Genomic DNA, 17,687 nt, shown 5'->3' on the forward strand with positions numbered 1-17,687 from the left:
TCAAGGGCCATGTGCGTTTACAAAGCCTCCCGTGGTGCCAGAACAGTGGATATGGGGGATATGTGACCCCAAAAAGTAATTTCCAATGTGGGGTCACATGTGGGAAGGGGGACGCATTGTTCTTTCACTATGGGGGCTTTGTTAACACACGTAGCCTTCAATTCCGGACAAATTTTCTCTCCAAAAGCCCAATGGAGCTCCTTCTCTTCTGGGCATTGTAGTTCGCCCTATATGTGGCCCTTAACTGTTTCCTTGAAATACAACAGGGCTCTGAAGTGAGAGAGCGCCATGCACATTTGAGGACTAGATTAGGGATCTGCATAGGGGTGGACATAGGGGAGTTCTACACCAGTGATTCCCAAACAGGGTGCCTCCAGCTGTTGCCAAACTCCCAGCATGCCTGGACAGTCAGTGGCTGTTCGGAAGTGCTGGGAGTTGTTGTTTTGCAACAGCTGGAGACTCCATTTTGAAAACAGTGCTGTACGGTATGTTTTTTTATTTTCATTGGGGGGGGGCAGTGTGAGGGGGTGTATATGTAGTGTGTTGCCCTTTATTATGTGTTAGTGTAGTGTAGTGTAGTGTTTTTAGGGTACATTCATATGGGCGGGGGTTTAAGGTGAGTTTCCTGCTAGGAATTTATAACCTCAAGCTGTTGCAAAACTACACTTCCCAGCATGCAACAGCTGAAAGCACACTGGTTGGAAGACCTTCAGTTAGGTTCTGTTACCTAACTCAGTATTTTCTAACCAGTGTGCCTCCAGTTGTTGCAAAACTAAAACTCCCAGCATGTACTGATCGCCGAAGATGTAGTTATGCAACAGCTGGAGGTACACAACTACAAACCCCAGCATGGGGAGACAGCCGTTTCCTGTTCGTGCATGCTGGGAGTTGTAGTTTTGCAAGATTTAGAGGGCCACAATTTTAGAAACCACTGCACAGTGATCTGCAAACTGTGGCCCTCCAGATGTTGCAAAACTACAAATCCCAGCATGACCAGACAGCAAACTGCTGTGTGTGCATGCTGGGAGTTGTGGTGTTGCAAGATCTAGAGGGCCCCAGTTTAGAGACCACTGCACAGTGATCTCCAAACTGTACCCCTCTAAATCTTGCAAAATTACAAATCCCAGCATGCCCAAACAGCTGTCTGGGCATGCTGGGAGTTGTAGTTTTGCAACATCTGGAGGGCTACAGTTTAGAGACCACTGTATAGTGGTCTCCAAACTGTAGACCTCCAAATGTTGCTAGACAACAACTCACCATAGGATCGCGGCACCAGGGAGCCGTACGTCATCGCTGCCTGTCGCCGATTGACCCCGGTAAATTACCTCTGGCGCCGGCCGCCCGGCAGGTCCCCTGCTCTGCCCAGACTATAGTGGGTGGGCAGAGTTTGGAACCGAACTTTAACCCCCTGCCCACTGATCTGCTATTGGTTGGTCGCTTCTGACCGATCAACAGCAGGGATAGGAGGGGTGGCACCCCTGCCACCTCACTCCTATCCCTTCAGGGGGATCGGAGTTGTCTTGGACACCTCCAATCCCCCTTATTTTCTAGGTCACCAGGTCACTGGAGACCCGTATGACCCACAATCGCCGTAGTTCGATGATCTGAATTGACCGAGGATTTGTGGCGATCGCCGACATGGGGGGTTTCAGGACCCCCCCAGGGGTTTGCACGGGGTGCTTGCTGAATGATTTCAGTAGGCATCCCGGTCCGGTCCCCACCCGGTGATCGGCGGGGACCGGAATCCCCATGGGCGTAGAGGTACACCCTGGGTCCTTAAGTACCAGGGAGCCAGGGCGTACCCGTACGCCCTGGGTCCCTAAGTAGTTAATACCAATTAGTTTAGGCAAAGGGATAAATGTAAACATCTATAGACAACATTTTAGTGCTTTACATTTATCTGAATCACAGATTTTTCGGTAGGTCAGGTACAATATGTGATTCAAAGCATCCTAAGATTACAATATAGAAATTAATAATTAATAGAAAAAAAAATGCCAAAACTATTTAATATGATATCATCCACTTTATTGAAATAGGTCTTAATAAATTGAATGGCATTTATTTCTAACCAGGATCATGTGAAATATAACTTCTGTACAATGGAAAGCTGGGTACATAGAATCATCATAGGAATCATAGGTATCTACATAAGGTTTTTATCAAAAATGTTATCAGTTAATACATACCCATGGATTTAAATCCTCCAATAGACATGATAGATTTATCTTAACCCCTTAAGGACCAGGCCATTTTACACCTTAAGGACCAGAGCGTTTTTTGCAAATCTGACCACTGTCACTTTAACCCCTTAAGGACCAAGGACGTACCGGTACGTCCTTGGTCCTGCTCTCCTGATATAACGCGGGGTTACACAGTAACCCCGCGTCGTATCACGGCGGGCCCGGCGTCATAGTGAAGCCGGGACCCGCCTCTAATAGCGCGCAGCGCCGATCGCGGCGCCGCGCGCTATTAACCCTTTAGCCGCGCGCTCAAAGCTGAGCCGCGCGGCTAAAAGTGAAAGTGAAAGTTCCCGGCTAGCTCAGTCGGGCTGTTCGGGATAGCCGCGGCTAATCGCGGCATCCCGAACAGCTGACAGGACAGCGGGAGGGCCCCTTCCTGCCTCCTCGCTGTCCGATCGCCGAATGACTGCTCAGTGCCTGAGATCCAGGCATGAGCAGTCATCCGGCAGAATCGTTGATCACTGGTTTCTTATGAGAAACCAGTGATCAACATAGAAGATCAGTATGGGACCTATAACACTGCAAAAAAAAAAGTGAAAAAAAAAAGTGAATAAAGATCATTTAACTCCTCCCCTATTAAAAGTTTGAATCACCCCCCTTTTCCAATAAAAAAAAAAAACACAGTGTAAATAAAAATAAAAATAAACATATGTGGTATCACCGCGTGCGGAAATGTCCGAATTATAAAAATATATCATTAATTAAACCGCTTGGTCAATGGCGTGCGCGCAAAAAAATTCCAAAGTCCAAAATACTGCATTTTTGGTCACTTTTTATATCATTTAAAAATGAATAAAAAGTGATCAATAAGTCCTATCAATGCAAAAATGGTACCGTTAAAAACTTCAGATCACGGCGCAAAAAATGAGCCCTCATACCGCCCCATACACGGAAAGATAAAAAAGTTATAGGGGTCAGAAGATGACAATTTTAAACGTATTAATTTTCCTGCATGTAGTTATGATTTTTTTCAGAAGTCCGACAAAATCAAACCTATATAAGTAGGATATCATTTTAATCGTATGGACCTTCAGAATACATATCAGGTGTCATTTTTACCGAAAAATGTACTACGTAGAAACGGAAGCCCCCAAAAGTTACAAAACAGCGTTTTTTTTTTCAATTTTGTCGCACAATGATTTTTTTTCCCGCTTCACCATAGATTTTTGGGCAAAATGACTGATGTCATTACAAAGTAGAATTGGTGGCGCAAAAAATAAGCCATCATATGGATTTTTAGGTGTAAATTTGAAAGAGTTATGATTTTTTAAAGGCAAGGAGCAAAAAACGAAAATGCAAAAACGGAAAAACCTCCGGTCCTTAAGGGGTTAAACATTAATAACTCTGGAATGCTTTTACTTATCATTCTGATTCCGAGATTGTTTTTTCGTGACATATTATACTTTAACATAGTGGTAATTTTGTGTGGTAAACTGCATCCTTTCTTGGTGAAAAATTCCAAAACTTGATGAAAAAATTGAACATTTTGCATTTTTCTAACTTTTAAGCTCTCTGCTTGTAAGGAAAATGGATATTCCAAATATATTTTATTTTTATTCACAAATGCAATATGTCTACTTTATGTTTGCATCATAAAATTTATGAGTTTTTACTTTTGGAAGACACCAGAGGGCTTCAAAATTCAGCAGCAATTTTCAAATTTTTCACCAAATTTTCAAACTCACTATTTTTCAGTGACCAGTTCAGGTTTGAAGTGTATTTGAAGGGTCTTCATATTAGAAATACCCCACAAATGACCCCATTATAAAAACTGCACCCCCCAAAGTGTTCAAAATGACATTCAGTCAGCGTTTTAACCCTTTAGGTGTTTCACAGGAAAAGCAGCAAAGTGAAGGAGAAAATTCACAATCTTCATTTTTTAACACTCGCATGTTCTTGTAGACCCAATTTTAGAATTTTTGCAAGGGGTAAAAAGGAGAAAATTTTTACTTTTACTTGACTCCCAATTTCTCTCGAGTAAGCACATACCTCATATGTCTATGTTAATTGTTCGGCGGGCGCAGTAGAGGGCTCAGAAGGGAAGTAGCGACAAATGGTTTTTGGGGGGCATGTCACGTTTAGGAAGCCCCTATGGTGCCAGAACAGCAAAAAAAGAAAACATGGCATACCATTTTGGAAACTAAACTCCTCGGGGAACATAACAAGGGGTAAAGTGAACCTTAATACCCCACAGGTGATTCACGACTTTTGCATATGTAAATAAATTTTTTTACCTAAAATGCTTGGTTTCCCAAAAATTTTACATTTTTATAAAGGGTAATAGCAGAAAATACCCCCCAAAATTTGAAGCCCAATTTCTCCCGATTCAGAAAACACACCATATGGAAGTGAAAAGTGCTCTGCTGGCACACTACAGGTCTCAGAAGAGGAGTAGTCACATTTGGCTTTTTGAAAGAAAATTTTGCTCTGGGGGCATGCCGCATTTAGGAAGCCCCTATGGTGCCAGAACAGCAAAAAAAAAAACACATGGCATACCATTTTGGAAACTAGACCCCTCGGGGAACGTAACAAGGGGTAATGTGAACCTTAATACCCCACAGGTGTTTCACGACTTTTGCATATGTAAAAAAAAAAATTTTTTGGACCTAAAACGCTTGGTTTCCCAAAAATTTTACATTTTTAAAAACGGTAATAGCAGAAAATACCCCCCAAAATTTGTAACACAATTTCTCCCGAGTACGGCGATACCCCATATGTGACCCTAAACTGTTGCCTTGAAATACGACAGGGCTCCAAGTACGACAGGGCTCCAAGTGAGAGCGCCATGCGCATTTGAGGCCTAAATTAGGGCCTTGCATAGGGGTGGACATTGGGAATCACTGGCGTAGAATACCCCTAATAGTGTGCCTCCAGCTGTTGTAAAACTCCCAGCATGCCTGGACAGTCAGCGGCTGTCTGGCAATACTGGGAGTAGTTGTTTTGCAACAGCTGTAGGCTCCGTTTTGGAAACAGTGGCGTACCAGACGTTTTTCATTTTTATTGGGGAGGGGAGGGGGGCTGTGTAGGAGTATGTGTATATGTAGTGTTTTTTACTTTTTATTTTATTTTGTGTTAGTGTAGTGTAGTGTAGTGTTTTTAGGGTACAGTCACACGGGCAGGGGTTCACAGTAGTTTCTCGCTGGCAGTTTGAGCTGCGGCAGAAAATTTGCCGCAGCTCAAACTTGCAGCCGGATACTTACTGTAAACCTCCGCCCATGTGAGTGTACCCTTTACATTCACATTGGGAGGGGGAGGGGGGACATCCAGCTGTCACAAAACTACAACTCCCAGCATGTACGGTCTATCAGTGCATGCTGGCAGTTTAGTTATGCAACAGCTGGAGACACACTGGTTTGCTACTTAGCTCAGTGTTTCACAACTAGTGTGCCTCCAGCTGTTGCAGAACTACAACTCCCAGCATGTACGGTGCATGCTGGGAGTTGTAGTTTGCAACAGCTGGAGGCACACCGGTCGTGAAGCACTGAGTTAAGTAAAAAAAAACTCTGTGTTTCACAACCAGTGTGCCTTCAGCTGTTGCAAAACTACAACTCTCAGCAGTCACCGACAGCCAACAGGCATGCTGGGAGTTGTAGTTATACAACAGCTAAAGGTACACTTTTCCATAGAAAAAATGTGCCTCCAGCTGTTGTAAAACTATAAGTCCCAGCATGCCCATAAGGGAATGTTGGGAGTTGTGGTGGTCTGCCTCCTGCTGTTGCATAACTACAGCTCCCAGCATGCCCTTTTTGCATGCTGGGAGCTGTTGCTAAGCAACAGCAGGAGGCTGTCACTCACGTCCAACTGCTGATCCACGCCGCCGCTGCAGGTCAGTCCCTCATCGCCGCCGCCGCTCCTGGGGCCCCGATCCCAACAGGGATGCCGGGGATCGGGGTCCCCAGCTGCCGGGATCCGCGTCCCGCACCCGCTCACGTCCTCCGGGAGAGGGGGCGGAGCGGGTTGCGGGAGTGACACCCGCAGCAGGTGTCCTGATTGGTCGGTCGGTAAACCGTCCGACGAATCAGGGCGATCGTGAGGTCGCACCAGTGCCACCTCTCTCCTGCTGGCTATGGCTGTTCGGGGCCGTCAGAGACGGCCCCTATCAGCCAGTAATTCCGGGTCACCGGGTCACTGGAGACCCGATTGACCCGGAATCCGCCGCAGATCGCTGGGCTGAATTGTACAGCGATCATGACCCCCCTGGGCAATATGAAGCGATGCCTGCTGAACAATTTCAGCAGGCATCGGGCACCGGCTCCACTCCAGATGGCCGCGGGGGGCCGTGAAAGCACATGACGTTCTCATACGTCATGTGTCCTTAAGGACTCGGAAATGGAGACGTATGAGAACGTCATGTGTCCTTAACCCCTTGGGGACGGAGCCCATTATGACCCTAAGGACGGGAGCATTTTTTGCAAATCTGACCACTGTCACTTTAAGCATTAATAACTCTGGAATGCTTTTACTTATAAATTTGATTCCGAGATAGTTTTTTCGTGACATATTCTACTTTATGTTAGTGGTAAATTTTAGGCGATACTTGCATCCTTTCTTGGTGAAAAATTTGAAAATTTCATGAAAAATTTGAAAATTTTGCATTTTTCTAACTTTGAAGCTCTCTGCTTATAAGGAATATGGATATTCCAAATAAATTATATATTGATTCACATATACAATATGTCTACTTTATGTTTGCATCATAAAATTGATGAGTTTTTACTTTTGGAAGACACCAGAGGGCTTCAAAGTTCAGCAACAATTTTCCAATTTTTCGCAAAATTTTCAAAATCGGAACTTTTCAGGGACCAGTTCAGGTTTGATGAGGATTTGAAGAGTCTTCTGGTTAGAAATACCCAATAAATGACCCCATTAGAAAAACTGCACCCCTCAAAGTATTCAAAATGACATTCAGTAAGGGTGTTAACCTTTTAGGTGTTTCACAGGAATAGCAGCAAAGTGAAGGAGAAAATTCAAAATCTTCATTTTTTACACTGGCATGTTCTTGTAGACCCAGTTTTTGAATTTTTACAAGGGGTAAAAGGAAAAAATCCTCTCAAAATTTGTAATCCAATTTCTCTCGAGTAAGAAAATACCTCATATGTGTATGTCAAGTGTTCGGCGGGCGCAGTAGAGGGCTCAGAAGCGAAGGAGCAACAATGGGATTTAGGAGAGTGAGTTTTTCTGAAATGGTTTTTGGGGGGCATGTCCCATTTAGGAAGCCCCTATGGTGCCAGGACAGCAAAAAACCCCACATCGCACACTATTATGGAAACGACACCCCTCAAGGAACGTAACAAGGGGTACGGTGAGCCTTAACACCCCACAGGTGTTTGACAACTTTTTGTTAAAGTCGGATGTGTAAATGAAAAAAAAAAAATTTTTCCACTAAAATGCTGGTTTTTCCCCAAATTTTACTTTTTTACAAAGTGTAGTAGGAGAAAATGCCCCCCAAAATTTGTAACCCCATTTCTTCTGATTATGGAAATACCCCATGTTTGGACGTCAAGTGCACTGCGAGCGAACTACAATGCTCAGAAGAGAAGGAGCGCCATTGAGCTTTTAGAGAGATAATTTGTTTGGAATGGAAGTTGGGGGCCATGTGCATTTACAAAGCCCCCCGTGGTGCCAGAACAGTGGACCCCCCCACATGTGACCCCATTTTGGAAACTACACCCCTCACGGAATGTAATAAGGGGTACAGTGAGCATTTACACCCCACTGGTGTTTGACAGATCTTTGGAACAGTGGGCTGTGCAAACAAAAAAATTTTATTTTTCATTTTCACGTACCACTGTCCCAAAAATCTGTCAGACCTCTGTGGGGCGTAAATGCTCACTGTACCCCTTATTACATTCCGTGAGGGGTGTAGTTTCCAAAATGGGGTCACATGTGGGTATTTATTTTTTTGCATTTATGTCAGAACCGCTGTAAAATCAGCCACCCCTGTGCAAATCACCAATTTCGGCCTCAAATGTACATAGTGCGCTCTCACTCCTGAGCCTTGTTGTGCGCCTGCAGAGCATTTTACGCCCACATATGGGGTATTTCCGTACTCGGGAGAAATTGCGTTACAAATTTTGGGGGTCTTTTTTTCCTTTTACCTCTTGTGAAAATAAAAAGTATGGGGCAACATTAGCATGTTAGTGTAAAATATTTTATTTTTTTTACACTAACAGGCTGGTGTAGACCCCAACTTTTCCTTTTCATAAGGGGTAAAAGGAGAAAAAGCCTTCCAAAATTTGTAGTGCAATTTCTCCCGAGTACGGAGATACCCCATATGTGGCCCTAAACTGTTTCCTTGAAATACGACAGGGCTCCAAAGTGAGAGAGCGCCATGCGCATTTGAAGACTAAATTAGGGATTGCATAGGGGTGGACATAGGGGTATTCTACGCCAGTGATTCCCAAACAGGGTGTCTCCAGGTGTTGCTAAACTCCCAGCATGCCTGGACAATCAGTGGCTGTCCGGAAATGCTGGGAGTTGTAGTTTTGCAACAGCTGGAGGCTCCGTTTTGGAAACACTGCTGTACAATACGTTTTTCATTTTTATTGGGGGGGGGGGGCAGTGTAAGGGGGTGTATATGTAGTGTTTTACTCTTTATTAGGTGTTAGTGAAGTGTAGTGTAGTGTTTTTAGGGTACATTCACACTGGCGGGTTACGGTGAGTTTCCCGCTAGGAATTTGCGCTGCAGCGAAAAATTTGCCGCAGCTCATACTTGAAGCAGGAAACTTGCTGTAAACCCGCCCGTGTGAATGTACCCTGTACGTTCACATGGGGGGGGGGGGGGCAAACCTCCAGCTGTTTCAAAACTACAACTCCCAGCATGCACGGTCTGTCAGTACATGCTGGGAGTTGTAGTTTTGCAACAGCTGGAGGCACACTGGTTGGAAAACCTTCAGTTAGGTTCTGTTACCTAACTCAGTATTTTCCAACCAATGAGCCTCCAGCTGTTGCAAAACTACAACTCCCAGCATGCACGGTCTGTCAGTACATGCTGGGAGATGTAGTTTTGAAACAGCTGGAGGCACACTGGTTGGAAAATACTGAGTTGGGTTCTGTTACCTAACTCAGTATTTTCCAACCAGTGTGCCTCCAGCTGTTGCAAAACTACAATTCCCAGCATGTCTGATCACAGAAGGGCATGCTGGGAGATGTAGTTATGCAACAGCTGGAGGTACGCAACTACAACTCCCAGCATGCCCAGACAGCTGTTTTCTGTGTGGGCATGCTGGAATTGTAGTTTTGCAACATCTGGAGTGCTACAATTTAGAGACCACTGAACAATGATCTCCAAACTGTGGACCTCCAGATGTTGCAAAACTACAACTTCCAGCATGCCCAGACAGCAAACAGCTGTGTGGGCATGCTAGGAGTAGTAGTTTTGCAAGATCTAGAGGGCAGTATAGAGATCACTGTGCAGTGGTCTCTAAACTGCAGACCTCCAGCTGTTGCAAAACTACAAATTCCAGCATGCCCACACAGCAAACAGCTGTCTGGGCATGCTGGGAGTTGTAGTTTTGCAACATCTGGAGGGCTACAGTCTAGAGACCACTATAGTGGTCTCAGACTGTAGCCCTCTAGATGTTGCTAGGCAACTACTCACCGGCTTCCGTCGCATCCGGGAGCCGTCCTCTTCTGCCGCACGCCGCCGCAGATCTCCGTCGCCGCCGCTGCCTCCAGAGGGGTAAGTGGACTCCGGCGCCGCTCCTCTTCGTTTTCCCCGTTCTGCCCCACCTATTGTGGGTGGGCAGGACGGGGAAAATTAAAGTAAACCCCTCCGCCCCAGATCTGCTATTGGTGGTCGCGTCTAGACCACCAATAGCAGAGATAGGAGGGATGGCAACCCTGCCACCTCACTCCTATCGCTACAGGGGGATCGTGGGTGTCTTAGACACCCGCGATCCCCCTTCTATTCCGGGTCACTGGGTCACCATAGACCCGTAATGACCCGGAATCGGCGCAAATCGCAAGTGTGAATTCACTTGCGATTTGCACCGATCGCCGACATGGGGGGGTCTAATGACCCCCCTGGGCATTTGCACGGGGTGCCTGCTGATAGATATCAGCAGTCACCCCGGCCCGGTCCCCGCCCGGCGCGCGGCGGGGGCCGAAATTCCCACGGGCGTATGGATGCGCCCTTCGTCCTTAAGTACCAGGACGCAAGGGCGTATGCATACGCCCTTCGTCCCCAACAGGTTAAGGGGTTAAAGGGGTTATCCAGAAAAAAACTTTTTTATATATATCAACTGGCTCCAGAAAGTTAAACAAATTTGTAAATAACTTCTATTAAAAAATCTTAATCCTTTCAGTACTTCTGAGCTGCTGAAGTTGAGTGGTTCTTTTCAGTCTAAGTGCTCTCTGATGGCACGTCTCGGGAACTGTCCAGAGTAGAAGCAAAGCCCCATAGCAAACCTCTTCTATTCTGTGCAGTTTCCGAGACAGACAGAGATGTCAGCAGAGAGTAGTGATGAGAGACAGAAAAGAACAACTCAACTTCAGCATCTGATAATTATTGGAAGGATTAAGATTTTTTTTATAGAAGTAATTTACAAATCGGTTTAACTTTCTGGAGCCAGTTGATATACAAAAAATACCCCTCTGGAATACCCCTTTAAGTCTAGAGTCAACGCATCCATCTACCTGGAGATTTTGGAAGGTGTTTAAGAGTTTGTGGAAGAGATGCATGCTTTTTTCCTTCTAGAAACAAGGTCACTCTTGTTTATGGGCTATGTCACTGAAGGAAATGGGGTAAACTGCAATAGCAGACAAAAATGTTAATAGTGAACCTGCATCATAGGGCACTAAGGAGAAAAGAAAACTTTAAGAGGAAATAATCGATTTATTTGTTCTCTTTTATGGGTCCTTAAAACTTGACTGAGAGGAAGACATTCTTTTTTTTAATCAATTCTTTATTTATGAATTTTCAAGACACAACAATTGAGTCAAACAAAGAACTTAATAATAACCATATCAGTTCACAAGTACATAGCGTCTGAGACAGTCGACAGACTAACAAGAGGAAGACATTCTTTACGGAAATACCACTTTAACATTTCATGGCTTGTTTGGGTCGGCACATTCAGCTGAAGATGTGGAGCTTGTGGATTTAGCAGGGAATGAGGGAAAATAACTAATTGGACCTAATTTGGACATTTCCACTTAGGAATGTATTAATTTTTTTTTGCCACGGTTCAGGCATTAATGGCTGTGTGTTATTTTGGGAGGACACACTATTAAAAACTGCTATACGGGCTGTGCACTCACTACTTAACATTGGAGTATTGTGTTATTTCTTCAGTGTTGTAACATGAAAATTGATAATAAAATATTTACAAATATGGTAGGGGTGGACTCTCTTATGTGAGATATTGTATACATAGATATGATACATTTAACTACTATGGGGGTTTCACACAAAGCATTTTTTGGAAAAATGCTGCAGTTTTTCTATCAGTTCTTTGAGCCAGAGCCAGAAAGTGGATTAGAAAAGAATAAGAAATAGAAAAGAAGGGCTTACGATTCTATTTCCTGCTGGATCTACTCCTGTTTTTGGCTCAAAAACTGCATCAAAAAAGAAAACAATAAAGGACTAATGTAGCCATTGTAATCCCATCACAGAGTTCTTATTTTTGTTAGTATGATAGCTGGGATTAGAATAGTAGGTGACCACCAAGTAACAATCTGCTGCCACATGGGGGGCTTCTCTTAGCTTGAAAGTTGATGTTTACAAAGACTTCCGTAGGCAGAGAAAGTTTTGTCTCTCGGAACCTCAAGACCTGTTCCTGGCACCCTTTCTCTCTACTTATTTAGGATTTCCCCTGTGCACTGACACAAGGGGTGAATTAGATGAATCAGTTTTACCGTCTCCCGCTGTTATTTCTCGGAACTGCCTCAGGAATTCCAAACACAAACACAAACAGCTGTTCCTTCTTCCATCAGAATTACAAGGTAATAAATAATTGAGCAGTTATCAGGTTTTTGATACTCAGCATCTTGTTACCTGTGATTCAAAGATTCCTTTTATAGTTCTTCTGAAAGTCATTAACCCTTCCCCAGATGGAGCACAGATCTGAGGGCAATTGGAGGTTTTGCGTCTGCTCACCTCTACTTTCTCAGCCTTCATTGCTCTTCATTGTTTTGCGGGTACGCACCAGGAGACAAGCGCTCTGTTCTTCCTTAACAAATTACAACTGGGGCCTCTTCAGACAATTCACATAGGAAAAATCTTTACAATGAAAAACTTTTCAGGAGGAGATTATTGCGAGGGAGGATGGTGAGAAAGCAGAATTTCAGCTTCCTGCTGTCACATCTCTTCTTCACTCTCATCGCACACCCTCACAACTCGTACCTGCGCACAGTTTGGGAGATAACACTGAAGCATCTCAGCAGGGAGCACATACCACAACAATCTGTTTTCTAAATTTTTTCATCCGGTTTGTCAGATATTCCCTGTGTATGATGAATGAGTGCTTCCACAGAACAGTTATTAGATAGATATAGCTGGAAGGAGGGGGGTGTATAATACACATAGAAACTAAATAAACAGGATGAATTCGCTACTAATTATGAGGAAGCCCCCGGCTGCTTGCTATCTTCCACGAGCACACATACATACCTGGTGCCATGACACAGAAGGTGTTTGCGTCCAGCTGAGATAAATATAACCAAGAGAAACAACTTTAATGGGCAGATGATCGGGCCCAGAGTAAAACTGAGGATGTCTGAGACGTGTCTTGGAATACAAATGTGTTTTTTCCTAACAAAATATTTTCAAGCATCCTTGTCTCCTTAATCAGGTACCGTCTGTTCCAAATCCCTAAAGATCAGCATTTCTCTAAATATAAATATATTTGGAATAGAACCACTACTTGCATTATATTTGTTTTAGCTCATTTTGCTCAATAAAGAGATGTTAAACTGGATGGGTACCATTGACCAGTAGAAGACACTCTTCTAGTATTTGACATGATCTGTCATAAAGTGCTTCATCAAGGAAGATAGTCTTATGTACAAATGTTACAAGACATTACACGTTAAGTTCTTTCTTTCGTCAGAAAAGGCTAAAGGGTAGAAAAGTTACTATAAGTTCCTCAAGGCACAGTGACTGTTACTGGGAATTCTGTAACTGGTATTGGGGGGCACTGTAGCTGTCACTAGCAACAACTGACATCTCTTGTCTCTGTGACATGGGTGAATCAGATGAAAATTGTGTTTTCGGCCTTGAGCCACAAAAATAAAATAAAAGGAAGAGGTAGGGCTTGTGGGTCAGAGCTTGCATGAGGATGTGTGGCTGGATCTGGTAATGTAGAGCAAAGCTTGGGGGGGGGGGAGGGTAAGGTACCGTGAGTCCCATAGACTTGCATGGGACTTTAGAAAACAATCCCAACCTCCCAAATGAAGGTGGAATACAGATAAATTAACTGCCATATATTAGTTGGAATATAAGTAATATGTTTACCAAATTTCATTGAACAGTGACTGTTAGTGGGGACTCTTTGGATGGTATTCTGAGGAGGGGCACTATAGCTGTCACTAACAACAACCAACATGTCTTGTCTCTGTATAGATGTTGTATATTGCTGAGGCTCAGATAGAACCAGAGTATGGCTTGATTCATTACAATCACTGTATACCCACTCTCCTTTTTAAAGGGAGCCTGTCATCTCTTTCATGCTGACTGAACTATGAGTCATCGGGGCAGGGACTTCTGCCTCTCCAACAGGCCTTGATTGATAAATCTCATTATCTACCCAAACAGGGAGAGCTCTATTAGTCAAGGCTGGTGGAGTTGGGAGAAGCCACTAGGAACCACGCTGATGACTTGTAGTTCAGGCAGCAAGATGTCTGGTTATGTCAAGTGATGACAGGTTCCCAGATACGTCCATTGTGGGCTCTTGCTGTATGACGTGCGCTCAGCAGGTGAGCGCACATCATACCCTGTGGATCCCAGTTGCTATCAGCAACCAGGACCCACTGTTAATGCCGGACATTGCCAATTGGGCTGGTGTAAGGCATTAACCCTTTAGATGCCACGATCAAAGTTGATCACAGAGTCCAAAAGCGGTTATTTCCATTCCCGGCTAGCTCAGTGGGCTGATCGGGACTGCCGCGGGGAAACTGCAGCATCCCAATCAGCTGGGAGGATGGGGGGAGGTCTATTACCTTCCTCCCTTCCGTCCAATAGGTGCTTCAGGCTTGCGTTGAGCTTTGTTAGGGAGAAGCATTGATCAGTGTATGCAATCTAAAGAATGCATGTTATAGTCCCCTATGGGGACTTAAAAAAAAAAGTGGCATTTTTTTAAAGTAAATAAATATGCATTAACCCCTTCCCTGATAAAAGTTTAAATAAACCCCCTTTTCCCATTTTTCAAATAAAAAATATTTGAAAAAAAAATATTAAAATGTAATGTTAATTAAATTGCATGGTCAAAGGCGCAAGCTTGAAAAAATTCCAAAGTCCAGAAATGTCACTTCATATACTAGAATTTTTTTTTAGAAAACACTATCAAAAGGTGCCATCAAAATAAAAATGGTACAGATAAAAACTTCAGATCATGTCACAAAAAAATTAGCCCTCATACATCCCTATATACAGAAAATGAAATAAGTTATAGGGGTCAGAAGTGGACAATTTTAAACATATTAATTTTGGTGCATGTAGTTAAATATTTTTTTAAGTGGTAAAGTAAAATAAAACCTATATAAATTAGGTATCCTTGTAACCATGTGGACCTACAGAATAAAGATAAGATGTAATTTGTACTGAAAAGTGCACTGCGTAGAATCGGAAGCCCCCATAATTTACAAAATTGCGTTTTTTTTGTTTTGTTTTTTTTCAATTTGGCCCCACAAATATGTTTTTCTGGTTTTGCTGTAGATTTTGTGGTGAAATGATTAATGGTATTACAAAGTATAATTGGTGGCCCAAAAAACAAGCCCTTATATGTGTCTGTAGGTGGAAAATTTTAAGTGGTATGATTTTTCGAAGGTGAGGAGGAAAAAACAAAAGTGCAAAATTAAAAAATGGCCCTGGAGGAAAGGGGTTGATATTCACTCCTAGATAGTAGTCCTCTGTCCTCTCATCTATCCCAATAGTATTTTTTTTTCCTCCATTCAGTTTTCTAGGGAATGAATATCATAACTTAATAACTTATGCAGGCCCTAGAGAGAGCAACCTTATTCCAGAGTGGTCTTAATCCCCTACAGGCATTGTAATGTTATAGAGACATGTAAAATGTTTTCATTGATCAGGGTCTAAGTGTTCAGACACCCACTAATTGTTAAAATGAGCAGGGAAAAGCATGTGGCTGTATGCTTCATTCCTAAGCTCAGGGAGATGTTTATCCAGTTAACCTAGACAGGCTTCATAGACTTATTATAATGTTTCTAGTGCAACTAGACAGAGATCGCAGAAGAGTGAGGAGCGAAGCATCCAACCATACGCTTCTTCCTGCTTGTCCTGATGATCAGTGGGGGTCTTAACAGTCATGTGTCTCTGAAGTGCTCTATTGTGTAAGTACGCATTGTGGGTAACATACACAGCTCAAAACCAACTACAAAGAACAATCTGAGGGCTGCACTTTGGTATGTGCTCTACACTAAGAGCTCTGCCAAGTACACTTGTACTATGGCGCCCTATGTTTTTGATGTATGCCACTAAAATCACTCTTTGGTAAGAGTTCATGTTGGCAATTTTAATGCCAAAGAATGTTGTTTTTACACAGTTGTTCAGGAAATATAGGAACTGCACCCTGAACACTGAATTATTAAACAATAGTTAAATAGTATTCTAAGTGTACAGTATATGATAATCCAATTTTATTCACTGACCTTTGGGTATATAAATAGTTTTAGTATAACAAAAATTAGCAACAGAGGACCATCTTTACATAGCGTCTCTCCTCATTGCATGCAAGATGCAGGTATTCCATAATCTAATATTATACTGTAGAAAATAATAAATGTCCAAGATCTAGGATTGCCATAGCTCTGAAAATACAATTTGTGATTTACTGTATGCCACCACCTTTTGACCACCAGTAAGGAGTCTTGTAAAAAAGAAAACCTCATTATCAATGTCTTATTGGCAATAATGAGTTCATCTACAACTTGTCCAGCTTATAATACAGTATTTTGGCCAATATCTTATGCTTACATTTGATAGAGGCAAAGTCCACAATTCTTTCATTCTTGCAGATTTCCTTCCTTTTTTTGCAGATTACCTGCTAATATTACAAAATCGTAGTCCCAGAAAGCCTTCACAAATCCAATAAAATTTAAAAGCAAGCTGAGCATTGATCAGTGGGTAGCCCTCAGACAGTGACTTCCAGTTACCTACTGTACTGTGTCCAGTTGGTGCACTACAAATCCTAGCCAGCAGTGAATGAGCCCCTGAAAATTATCACATTACATAACACCTAGCAAGCTGAGCATGACAGAGAACCGACCCGTATTTTAACTAAAAGCACTTTGAATGTGAAATATGCATTTTAAGCCAAGTTACATTTATTTTCTGGGTTTAATCAAACACATAGTAATTCTACCTGTATTTTACATAACTACCCATCTAAAAGCATTTAAAATGAATGCAAAATAGCCATCTAAGGCTACATTATGTGTATTTTCTAGGTGTAATCGAACATACAGTATAGTTGGGTTTTACATAACTGCATATTTAAAGACATTTAAAAAGTGAAAATGGCATAGCCATCTAAGGGTAATTTATGTGTATTTTCTGTGTTTAACCCCTTAAGGACCAGGCCAATTTTCACTGTAGGACCAGAGCGTTTTTTGCACATCTGACCACTTTCACTTTAAGCATTAATAACTCTGGGATGCTTTTACCTATCATTCTGATTCCGAGATTGTTTTTTCATGACATATTCTACTTTATGTTATTGGTAAAATTTTGTCGATACTTGCATCCTTTCTTGGTGAAAAATTCCAAAATTTGATGAAAAAAATGAAAATTTTGCATTTTTCTAACTTTGAAGCTCTCTGCTTGTAAGGAAAATAACTATTCTAAATAAATAATATTTTGATTCACATATACAATATGTCTACTTTATGTTTGCATCATAACGTTGACATGTTTTTACTTTTGGAAGACATCAGAGGGCTTCAAAGTTCAGCCGCAATCTTCCAATTTTTCACCAAATTTTCAAAATCAGAATTTTTCATGGACCAGTTCAGGTTTGAAGTGTATTTGAAGGGCCTTCATATTAGAAATACCCCACAAATGACCCCATTATAAAAACGGCACCCCTCAAAGTATTCAAAATGACATTCAGTAAGTGTGTTAACCCTTTAGGTGTTTCACAGGAATAGCAGCAAAGTGAAGGAGAAAATGCTAAATCTTCATTTTTTACACTTGAACGTTCTTGTAGACCCAGTTTTTGAATTTTTACAAGAGGTAACAGGAAAAAAAAACAATTTCTCTTGAGTAAG

This window comes from Hyla sarda, chromosome 10 (assembly GCF_029499605.1).
Source record: "Hyla sarda isolate aHylSar1 chromosome 10, aHylSar1.hap1, whole genome shotgun sequence".
Taxonomy (NCBI): domain Eukaryota; kingdom Metazoa; phylum Chordata; class Amphibia; order Anura; family Hylidae; genus Hyla; species Hyla sarda.